We start from the raw sequence: 11,140 nt of genomic DNA, 5'->3' as shown, positions 1-11,140 counted from the left end.
TTATATGGGTTGCCCTGCAAGGTTTGGCTATAGGGCAACACATAAACTGAATGAATGAATGGAGGTCAAGCCAGGAGCTTCCTGCTCATTGCTGAATAGAAAATAAGGAGTCCTCCGAAAATGAAACAGAGAAAACACAAGCGAGATCTCAAACGGAAATGTTTCAGCAAGGTAAGGCGGGAGAGGTAGCTTGGTTCTTGTAGGAACACAGGCAATCTGTTCATATAATAAGTTCTAATAATAAGTCCAATATCATCTATCCAGCATCATCAGTAGCGTCATCGAATCACACCTCTGGAAGGCATCTAAAAGGTCATCTGGTCCATCTTTTGTTTACAACTTTAACTGAGCCCAGTGCCTTCTAAGGTGGTCTTTTCCTCTGTGAAACAGATCATGCCATCAGGAATTTGCTCCTAATGTTTTGCCCACATCTTCTGGTAGTTTAAACTCACTGGAGGCTCTGTTGGGAGCAAGAGAAAACAGAACCTGAGAGGAGTCATGATGGGACAAGCATGTCCATTTTTGTATGTTCAGGTGGGAGAAATTGAATTTTAAAAAGGAAACTAAACTAGGTAACATCCTGAACCTGATGTAAAGCAGCTCTTCTGTGTCCCCAGGATCAGAAGAAAGGTACGATGTAAATGTAACTTCAGAGCAGAATGAGACTCTAAAGGCAGAAACAAAGCCTTTTCAGCGATGGCCCCAATTCTGGAATGGTCTCCTTACTGGGATCTACCTGGCACCAACAATATTATTATCCCAGCTGCAGGTTAAGACTATCCAGGTGTTTGATGTAATGGGACATTTATTTTTATCAGGTCTAGCATAATTCTGTAATGGCTGGCACCTATTTGAAATTGCTTTTAAATTCTGCACATTTCAGATTTTATAATATGCTGTTACTTTATTGTATTTGTAACTGGCATTTTTTGTGAACTGCCCAGAGAGTTTTGACTGTTGGATGGTATAGAGATGAGATTTTCTTTCTGCAGGTTCCTTCCAATCCCTCTTCATTCTTAGATTTATTGCACAGAGTTTTGTGTGTCTATCCATCTACATTTAGCAACAGCTGGTGTTCTTTGGTCACTCAAGCAGCAAAACTCATTTGTAGACCACAATAAACCCCCTGCACATGTGCACACAGATGTCGTTGGATCTTTGTGGTTGTATAAAGATTTCTGAGTGTAGATGTACACAAGATCTTATAAAGCCACTGCCAGCCCAAGAGCCAAATTCCATCTCAAAGCAGTTCTTGGAAGTTGCATCCCAGTGACAGACAAAGATGCAGGCAAAAGATGTGGAGCCCAAAATACCAAATTTACTAGCCTAGTTTAGCCTAACACTCTTACTAGCAGGAAGAGTGTTAGGTTGTGTTTGTGGTTGAAATGCCTTACAAGAGGCATTTCAACCACAAAAGGCATGAAAACACACAATGAACTAGTAGAAAGCGGTGGAATGAGAACCGGCCTTGGACTTCTGCAGAACCACAAAGGGTAAGATCCAGTCCCTGTGCTTGAAGATCTCCACCCATTCTTCACCAGCTCTTGCCCAAGGTAAGCTAGGAAGGCAGAAACAACATCCAGCATTCTTCTAACGAAAACAGCCTCCATTCAATGTGGGGAAAGTTTCTGGACAGTCATTACAAAATAGCATGGAGATAGGAAACCATTCCAGAAATTGCTTCCTGGAGTTAGCTGAAATGGAAAAAAATAAACCTGCGTACCGTCAGCAGGATAGCCATGACCAGAACAGTGCCACGGAGTGAAGCTGACAGAGCAAATCATACACCTCCCTTGGACTTCCTTGAAGCAGCTGATTGGACTCGGGAGCATGAGTACGCCCCTGAGCCAGCTGGGCAGAATGGCTCAGCAGGAATGGTGACCTTCATCCCTCCATGCCCTCCAAGGGAACATAATACCCTTTGTCTCTCTGGAGCTCTCATCCAGGCTCAGGGTATTTCAGATGCATTCTTTGGATGATTCTGGTCACCTTCACAACAGCTGTTAGGCAATAATTCTTCCCATTGATCAGATCTGGGATAGCCCAAGGTTCAAGCAAGCTACATGTTAAGTGGAACTGGGTGTTTTTTTCCCCTCTTTCTAGCCACTGAGAGTCTGCCTCTGAGCCTGAGAGAGAGTCTATCTAATTGAACTAACAGATTCTAATTGAATTAGCAACAGAGATGAAATCTGAACTGGAGGATGTTCTAGATTTGAACTGGGGACTACATAACCCCGCCTTCCCTAACCTGATGCCTTCCAGAGCTGTGGGACTGCAATGCCCCTAATTCCTAGCCAGCATGGGAATTTCGGTAACTCCTAACCAACACACCTGGAGGAGGGCAGGTGGAAGAACGCTGACCTAGTGCATAGTGCACGAACTAATCCATCCCCTTAAGACAGCTTCCTCGACTCGCTGGCCTGCAGTTGTACAGGACTGCAATGTCCATTATCTTCCAGGCAGCACGAAAGTGTCCCATGGGAGGGACTTAAGCCAAGTCTGGTCAGCCACCGGCCAGGGATGCTTTGGCTGCATAAATCACGGAGCTGGGCTAGGTGATCTCCACAGCCCTTTCCAACTCTAAATCCCAGCATGTATTTGAACCCCGGAGCAGGCATGAAGCCCAAACGTCCTGCTTGCAGAAGTGCTCTCCCCGACCTCCTCCACCATCAGCCAGGTGGATGCATGTGTCTGCCCTTGCAGAGGGAAACGACTCCAGCTCTGCATATTTTTCCCCCTCCAAACGGGTTTCTGGTAAATTAATTTTCCCGTAATACAAGTCACTCAGTTTACTAATACCTTGGGAATCACAGGCCGATATTTCCCATTGCATCAGACTTAATGGATGCGTCACAATAACTTTCACAGACCCTCATTATCCTTTCCTTTCCGGCATAAACGCAGCTTTGGCACTTGGGTCCTTGTTCAAAGGTTGCACTTGGCATATTGATGGGTGGTGAGTGTTCTCTTTATTTATTTATTTATTTATTTATTTATTTATTTATTAAAACATTTTTATGCCGCCCCATTCGCCAAAGCCTCGGGGCGGCTTACAAAAATAAATAAAACCAATAAGTTAAAATATACATATAAAATAATCATAATAATTTAAAACACACATTATAAAATAAGCCACCCTGGCCAGATAAAATTCAATAACATTAACATTTAAAATGCTGCTTAAATAAAAAGGTCTTCGCCTGCCGCCGAAAAACAAATAACGACGGCGCCAGGCAGACCTCTCTGGGGAGCGCATTCCATAACTTAGGCGTCACCGCTGAGAAAGCCCTCCTCTGAGTAGCCACCCTCCTAATTTCTCTCCCGGAGGGCTCCCGGAGAAGGGCCTCTCCCGCCGATCTCAGGGGGCGACTGGGCATATATGGATGTAAACATGTACAGCATGTGAGATGCCCGCTCCCCTCCAAACGATCTCAGCGTGTTACGTAAAATGTGAGTTGCAACAGCACTGGCATGAACTAGCAAAGTGCATTCACCTTGAATCAACGAAAAATGGCACCAGAGGGGGCGCACCAGCCCAATGCACATTCGTTGTGAAACAAGCACCAATGGAAGAGTATCGCTATGAATCAGATTACTGTCATTATGAATGCAGTTCAGTCTACCCCAACCCGGAGCCTTCTGTTTTGGACTACATTCCCCGTCATCCCCAGCCAGCATGAGCAAGGGTCGCTGAACTTCTGGAAGCTGTATTCCAGAACATCTAGCGAACACCAGGTTGGGGACGGGTGATGCTGCTCAGCCCTGTGAACACCGATGGAAAAAGACGCTTGCAGTGTTTCAGCTGAGCTTGGACCTTCCTGTCAAGCAGGAAGAGGAGGGCAAGCAAGCCGTGCCCATCTCTGAGGCAGCCATTCTCTTCTCCAGGTGAGTCCTTGCCTCTTGGCACAGGAAGGGGAGATGGTGGAAACAGCTGTATTGTATTCCAAGTATTGGAATATTGTATTCCAAGTATTCCTTTCAAACTCTCTCTGAATTTACATTTTATATCTCCATTTACTCTATTTATATCCACCTTTTTTCCTTTCAGGACAGCTTATATCAGTCTCCTCCTCCTCTCAGTCTTATCCTCACAACAACAGCCCTCTGAGGTAGGCTGGGCTGAGAGTCTCTGCCTGGCCCAAGCCACCCAGTTGGCTCCATGACTGAGCGGGGACTCGAACCCAAGTCTCCTGAATCCCAGAATATCTGATGGAAGGTAGTCCCACCTTGCCCAGTTATTTGGCCAGTAGCAATGACCCCGTTTGGCAATCCCACCTGACAAAACCTTGTAGATTTCCTCTTGGCCGCTGCCATTGCCCACATCCTTGAAGAGAACCAGTCTGTGGTCCATCCTCCGCCGTTTCTCTAACAATTCCCACAATTCTTTAACCTGTCAATGCCTGCAGTGGTGCTACATGGATATATTTAATCTGCAGGAAAAAAGCACACATCACAAATGCTTCTTGATATAATTCATTGATGCCATTTGGCAGATCAGATAAAGAATCGGAGCTGGCTTGTTCTAACTTATGGGTTCCCCTGCAAATAATCTCCCTTATCCATAATTAGCTAGTTTATGAATTGCTGATAGTTTGGGTCCATACATATGAAATCTGTCTTCCTAAGTAACACAGTTGCAAATGAGGGTCACTCTTTCATTCATTCATTCATTCAGGTTTTTTTAATACTGCCCAAAACCCAGGGCTCTCTTTTGCCTGGATGTTGTCATTCCTGGATGTTGTCGTTATTTGTTTTTCGGCACCAGGCGAAGACCTTTTTATTTAAGCATCATTTTAATTGTTAATATTATTTGCTTATTTTATCTGGCCAGGGCGACTTATTTTATATTGTTATTTCTTGTATTTTAATTTTATGTTGTGAGCCGCCCCGAGGCTTCGGCGAATGGGGCGGCATAGGAATGTTTTAATTAATAAATAAATAATAAATAAATAAATTCCAAGATCTTACTGAAATAATCCATGCCTGATTCCAGGAGCAAAGCCAATCATTTATGAAGCTTCATTCACTGGAGATCGGGTGGAGGAATACAAGGGTGCTTCCTCAGCCTTTGGTCAAAGAAAGAAACGGTGATGAAAGAAAACTTGTCTGATATTTCCCACAAGGTTGGTTGTAAAATGAAAGACACACACCTGGAAGGATTTCTTGGTTACCTCTTAAGTAAGGACAGCCCAAAATCCCACAACCCAACCTATGAAAATTTATCTGAAATTCCTTCTCCTTCGAATTTCTTTTCGAAAGCAAAGTTTTCCGATCAAATAAAAGGAGAAGAATTTGCTGGCACGTCACTAGTTTTGCTGTACACGTGCGCTGAAAACAAACAAGAGCACAAAAGGACTCGATTCAGAATTGCTGACTTTTGTGAAACCTTCCCGTGATTATATATCATTGGTACCAACACTCTGGAAACTCTCAATGCTGGCTAGAAATCAATAGCTGGAATATGAGAAACTCAAGTTAACAATGATGTATTTGGTCATAACATAATCTTTGCATGTTTCTCGGCTTATGGAGTCCAGTGTAACAAGAGGGCACCTCACTCATTACAAAACTGTCTATATTTTCCACACCCCATAAAGCAAGACACTGCAATAGCTTGGGCACTGCAGAGACTGGCTGAGAGTTTGGAACTGGACTCAAGTCTATGCCCTATCTTTCTATCTGCTAAATGAAGTTATTGGATCAGAAAAAGACAGAAGATATGTCACTTGTGTGGGAGAAATGCTTTCACAAGTTTTGCCAACTTTGGTTTATTTATTTATTATTTAGTAAAACATTTCTATGCCGCCCCATTCGCTGAAGCCTCGGGGCGGCTCACAACATAAATTAAAATACAAGAAATAACAATATAAAATAAGTCACCCTGGCCAGATAAAATAAGCAAATAATATTAACAATTAAAATGACGCTTAAATAAAAAGGTCTTGGCCTGGCGCCGAAAAACAAATAACGACGGCGCCAGGCAGACCTCTCTGGGGAGCGCATTCCATTGATCGGGCGCCACCACAGAGAAAGCCCTCCTCCGGGTACTCACCCTCCTAATATCCTTCATGGAGGGTTCCCGGAGAAGGGCCTCTCCCGCAGATCTCAAGGGGCAGGCGGGCGTATATGGAGGTAAGCGCTCCTTCAGGTAACCAGGACCCAAGCCATTTAGGGCCTTATAGGTCATCACCAACACCTTGAATTGGGCCCAGACTTCAATGGTTCAATGGTTTAAACTTTGCAGGTACGATTCATAAACCCAGTGAGCTATTTGTTTCTCGCTTCTCTCTTTTTTAACCTTTGTCTTTTATCACTAATTCAATGATGCATCTCTTTCATAAAGCTAATTTTCAGTGTGAGACAAAAACAAAGCTTGTTTGAGTGCCAAGAAAAACAACTTCTTCTGGCTCTGAGCTGTAGATAAAGATGGAGTCAATTATAGAACGCAAAGGGCAAAATAAATTAAAAACACCAAGCCCTTTAAATATACTATGCTGTATAGTAAGGATGTTGTACCATTCTAACAGTGAGCAAATGACAGCTGGATCGTTGCCCTGAGAAAACAAGGAAAGATTGATTAAAAAGATGGATTGGAAGGGAAGATTCAGCACTCAGGGAAGTGAATGTGCTTTGCATGCAAAAGATCCCAATGGCTATTTTGGGTATTTCCAGGTAGGGCTGAGAAAGGACCAGTTTGGCCACTGGGGAACAACTGGTCTCTTTGTGGGCAGCTGTAGCTCAGTGTTAAAACACAAGCTGTGCTTGCAGCAACTGGCATTTCCCGACTTGCTATGAGCCAACTCTAATAAAACAAAGTATCCCAGCCCTGCAATCCTACAAACATTATTTAGGAGTAATGCTTACCGTGTTTAATGCGTACAGCATTTGAAACGAGATCGTGGGCAAATTCAGTGCTGAATAAATCTAGAAGTAAACATGCTAGGGATGTTAAAATAAGACTGAAATGCAGCTTTATATAAAAAATATTGTGCCCTCAACTAAAATACTATGCTCTGTTCTGGTCACTCCATCTTACAAGCAACAGTTTTTTCAGCCCAGCTCATTGTATCTTGCCATTCCAAATGTGTTCCAGCTCTCAGAAAACTCAAGAGCACCTTCGTTTTCCGAACCCTAACCCTACCCTGGATTTCCTCCCTAACCCTAAAATAGGGCACAATCACCCATGCATCATAGCGATTTATAAAATACTCATATTCAAGAGGTATTTCAGCCCAACTCATTGTATCTTGCCATTTCAATCGCATTCCAGCCCTCAGAAACATCAGGAGCATCTTAGTTTTTTTAATCCTAACCCTAACCCTGGATTTCCACCTTATCCCTAAAATAGGGCCCACGAACCCATGCACTAACCCAGGGACTGCAGGTGGCCCAGTGGTTTAAACTGCTGTGCTGCTGGGCTGGATGATCAAAAGATCGCCGGTTCGTATCTGCACAACGGGGTGAGTTCCTGTTGCTCCGTCCCAGCTCCTGCCAACCTTGCAGTTCAAAGCATGCAAATGCAAGTAGATGAAAAGGTACCACTTCGGTGGGCAGGTAACAGCGTTCCGTACACCTCGGTGTTTAGCCATGGCGGCCACGTGGCCATGGAGACTGTCTGCGGACAAGTGCTGGCTCCCTCGGCCAGGAAACAGAGATGAGCACCACCCCCAAGAGTCAGGCATGACTGGACTTCACGTCAAGGGGAAACCTTTACCTTTACCTTAACCCATGCCTTGTACCAATTCCTAAAATCCAGATTTTTTCAGCTCAGATCATTGTATCTTGTCTGGGTTCAGAAAACTGAGGTGCTCCTGCGTTTTCGGAGGGCTGGAATGCATTCGGAATGGTGAAATACAAGGAGCTGGGCTGAATAAACTCCAGAAAATGAGGTCTTTTGAAATCAGTACAAAATCTTACAAGCAATAGTATAGAAATGGAAAACCTGCCAGAAAAGGAATTTCAGACCTTCTTTATGAACACAAGAATGAAAATTTACATAGTTTGAGAGTCTGATATTTTCGGAAAGGAGGGAAAGATGATCAGGGAGGAGAGATGAGTGGTAATAATTTACAAAATTATTCACAGAAGTGGAGAATGTGGAAAGAGACAAGATTTTTCCCCCTCTCCAATCATACTAGGACTTGGGGATCACCCAGCACTATTGATTGGTGATAGACTCAGAATTAGACATGTTGCAGAAATCCATTAGGATTTGCATGAATTTGGATTTCTAAGAATCTGTCCCACAGATTTTTCCCTGGAGTGGCTTTTCCTGAGTTGAATCAATGGATTTGCAATCCATTAAAAATGTGATCTTATGCAAATTTAGTCACAGAAACACATAAAATAAACCAAAATGTACATTTTCCCCATGAAGTAGGAAAACATGCATTTTGAAGCATTCACATATGGAGGGCTGAACATTTTCAGGAATATGAATTTTTATAACTCAGAATTTAGCTTGTCTAAATCTTGTATACTTTTATAATGATGTGTTATTCTGTGTTGTAAAGTGCTTTAGAGTGTTTTAATGATGGAAGCATTAAATAAGCATGCATAAATCAAAATGTTTTAAATTGATTCCACTGTATTCATGGTGCTTACTCTAAGGTAAACAAGGTTAGAATCACCAAGTGTTGTTATCCAGAGGGTCAACTGGGAATGAAATCCTTGAGTTTAAATAAATATTGAGAATTCTTCTAATAAATTTTGGCCTTAACAGCATCAAATACGGGGTCCTATTTAGTCTAGTGTCTTTCTGCAAACGTTTTTCTTCCAATCCTCATTGTACAGTTAATCCGCTTTGCTGAAAGTTCTCTGTTTCCTTCAAATAACCTGAAAAACTGAGCACCTAAAATTGGTGGCTAGAAATAAGCAAAGTTGACATTCAGAAAGACAAAAACGGTGGTGGATGACACCCTTTGTCAGAAATAGTTTCCATATGGTCACGATGCCTCGCAGTTTCTCAGCTCGGCAAGGAAATTGTATTACTATTACTATCTTCTCTGTCAGAAGTGAGTATTCTCCGTAACTGTGTTGGCCTGTAGCATAAAGAGTGAAGATGTGCTGAAAGGCAATGTCTCTGAGAGGCATGAAATGCCCAGGGGTTGGGCAGCAAGGGAAAAGAAGTCCCAGATAAGCTAGGTAGTGCTGTGGAGGGTGGGGGGCGTTTGGGTTCAAGACCCAGAGAGATGGAAGTCCTACTCTTATGAGAATGCAGTGCCAGACCATTCCCTGAGACTCTCGGATCTGGGAGGTTGGAGACCGGATGTTCCTGACCGTGAGCCAAAGCTGGTGGTGCCCCATCCAGCCCAGAGTTGCAGGATTTCAGGCCGTTCCAAGATACCTCCTTGCTCAGCAGGGTCCTTTTCTCTCTCTTAGGGCAGACCAGCCTTCCCCAGTTCGGTGGCCTCTGGATGTTTTGGGCTGCAGCTCTTCTCAGGCCCAGAAAGCGTGGTGAATGCTCGGGGATCTTGGCCGCCATCGTTCAAAGCACCCTGGGAAAAGCCAAGTCAGATTCTTCCAGCCCTTGCAACTTTCCCTGCTGAATCAGAGCAAAGACCAGCTAGTTCAACACACAGTTCCTGCAACAGCCAAGCAGCAGCCTGCCAGAAACCCAGAGCAGGGCGTGAGTGCAAGACCCTTCCCTCTGCCGTGTTCCTCATGACCGGAGCACAGGCTTAGAACCAAAAGGCACTCCGTCTTCACGACGTGGTTCACACTCAGGCACGAAGGGGGCGGTTCCCACGCAGCCCACCAGGAGGAAGAGCGAGTGGCTTGGCTTGGGACACTCTGGATTGCAGCCCCCACAGCATGGGAAGAAAAGCCATATGAGAGACTTCGCGGGCGGGTGAGCATTCTGCAGGACCCTCAAGGTGACAGAAGACGCCCAAGACAAGCTGCGCAGGATTGTCGGACGTGGGTCAAGGCAATGCGTCTCCGTCATTGAGGGGTTGGGTGGAGGGACTCAGGAAGGGTACCTGCTTAGCTGTTCCTAATGGAACACTTTATAAAAGCCTTGAGTAACGTACGTACATACGTACGTACGTACATAACCCCTCCTCTAAGAGGAAGGCTTTGTGTATGTCTTCCTCCATCAAAGGATGGGGGAAATGATGATTCCCTTGCCTTTCCCATTTAAATACTTTCAGGGGCAGGTAGGACTGGACAAACACCTGCCTGAAACCTGGAGAGCTGCTGCTGCCAGTCAGAGTGGACAACACTGGGTTAGGTGGGCCCACCTTCTGATTCATGGCAAGGCAGCTCCTTACATCCCTGTGTTTCCTTGGATCGGGGAAGGGCTGTGTCTTGGGGGCAGGTTCACAAGGCTTGGCAGCTCGCTCCTTGTAGCCCCCTGCACAGTCATTCTGTAACAACTGCAGATCCTTCCGCTGAGATACTGTTGTGGCCCTGCATGCCCCAATAGCACCTGTCCTGCCTCGTCGTTTCTGGGCAGTTTCAGTGATCACAGTGGATCCTGTGATTTCTCTGTCACGGATGGCTTGGCCTCTTTTTCCATGGTGATGAAGGCCAGAGGGAGATCTCAATCTGCTTCAACCTCAGATAACTCTTTCCTGGTAATAACTGATGTAAGGAGAGGAGGAAGGAAGTCATTTGCCCCGGGCACTTAATTCAAGAAAAACTGAAGCAAATCCCAATTCCCTGGCTGGCTTCTCTTATGCACAGTTTTTATGTTTTGCACTTCAGCAGGGCAGTCTGGGACTAGAGGAAGGCTTCGTGTGCGTCTTCCTCCATCAAAGGAGAGGGGAAAGGACAATTCCCTTGCCTTTCTCACTTAAATACTTTCAAGGGCATGCAGTTGAAGAGCTGACTTCTCTTCTGGCAGGATGCTTTGCAGATCTCAGTGTCAGGTTAATCAAGAACGAGGTGTGAAAGGCGTGCAGTTCAGTGCTGATTTTATTTGAGAATACTGGCTGGGCAACTTCCTTTCAAAGAAGGTCTGGGGGCTTTGGATGGGGGTTTTGAGAGCAGATCGAGCTTTCTTCTTGTTATCCGGGAGGCTGCGGAGGCCAAGGAGGTGCTTTACCTGACAATCAGCAGCAGCATTTAGGAGAGAAAGATCACTGCCTTGCATCGGATTGGGGATATGCCAGGAGGGCAGTGGGAATGGGTCCCCGGG

At 44.8% G+C, this 11,140-nt stretch overlaps 1 long non-coding RNA gene across 1 annotated transcript; it reads left to right on the top strand.

Annotated features, from left to right (window-relative positions):
• The first annotated feature begins 407 nt into the window (after positions 1-407).
• On the top strand, positions 408-7,563 carry LOC123027588. Its single transcript, XR_006415532.1, has 3 exons — positions 408-418; positions 627-630; positions 7,376-7,563. It is a non-coding gene; the product is annotated as an uncharacterized LOC123027588 (long non-coding RNA).
• The last annotated feature ends 3,577 nt before the right edge of the window (positions 7,564-11,140 follow it).

The sequence above is a fragment of the Varanus komodoensis genome, unplaced genomic scaffold, assembly GCF_004798865.1.
Source record: "Varanus komodoensis strain SLA01 unplaced genomic scaffold, ASM479886v1 scaffold33, whole genome shotgun sequence".
NCBI classification, from domain to species: domain Eukaryota; kingdom Metazoa; phylum Chordata; class Lepidosauria; order Squamata; family Varanidae; genus Varanus; species Varanus komodoensis.
Note: the sequence above shows the minus strand (reverse complement) of the source record. Positions and strands in the feature narration are given on the sequence as shown.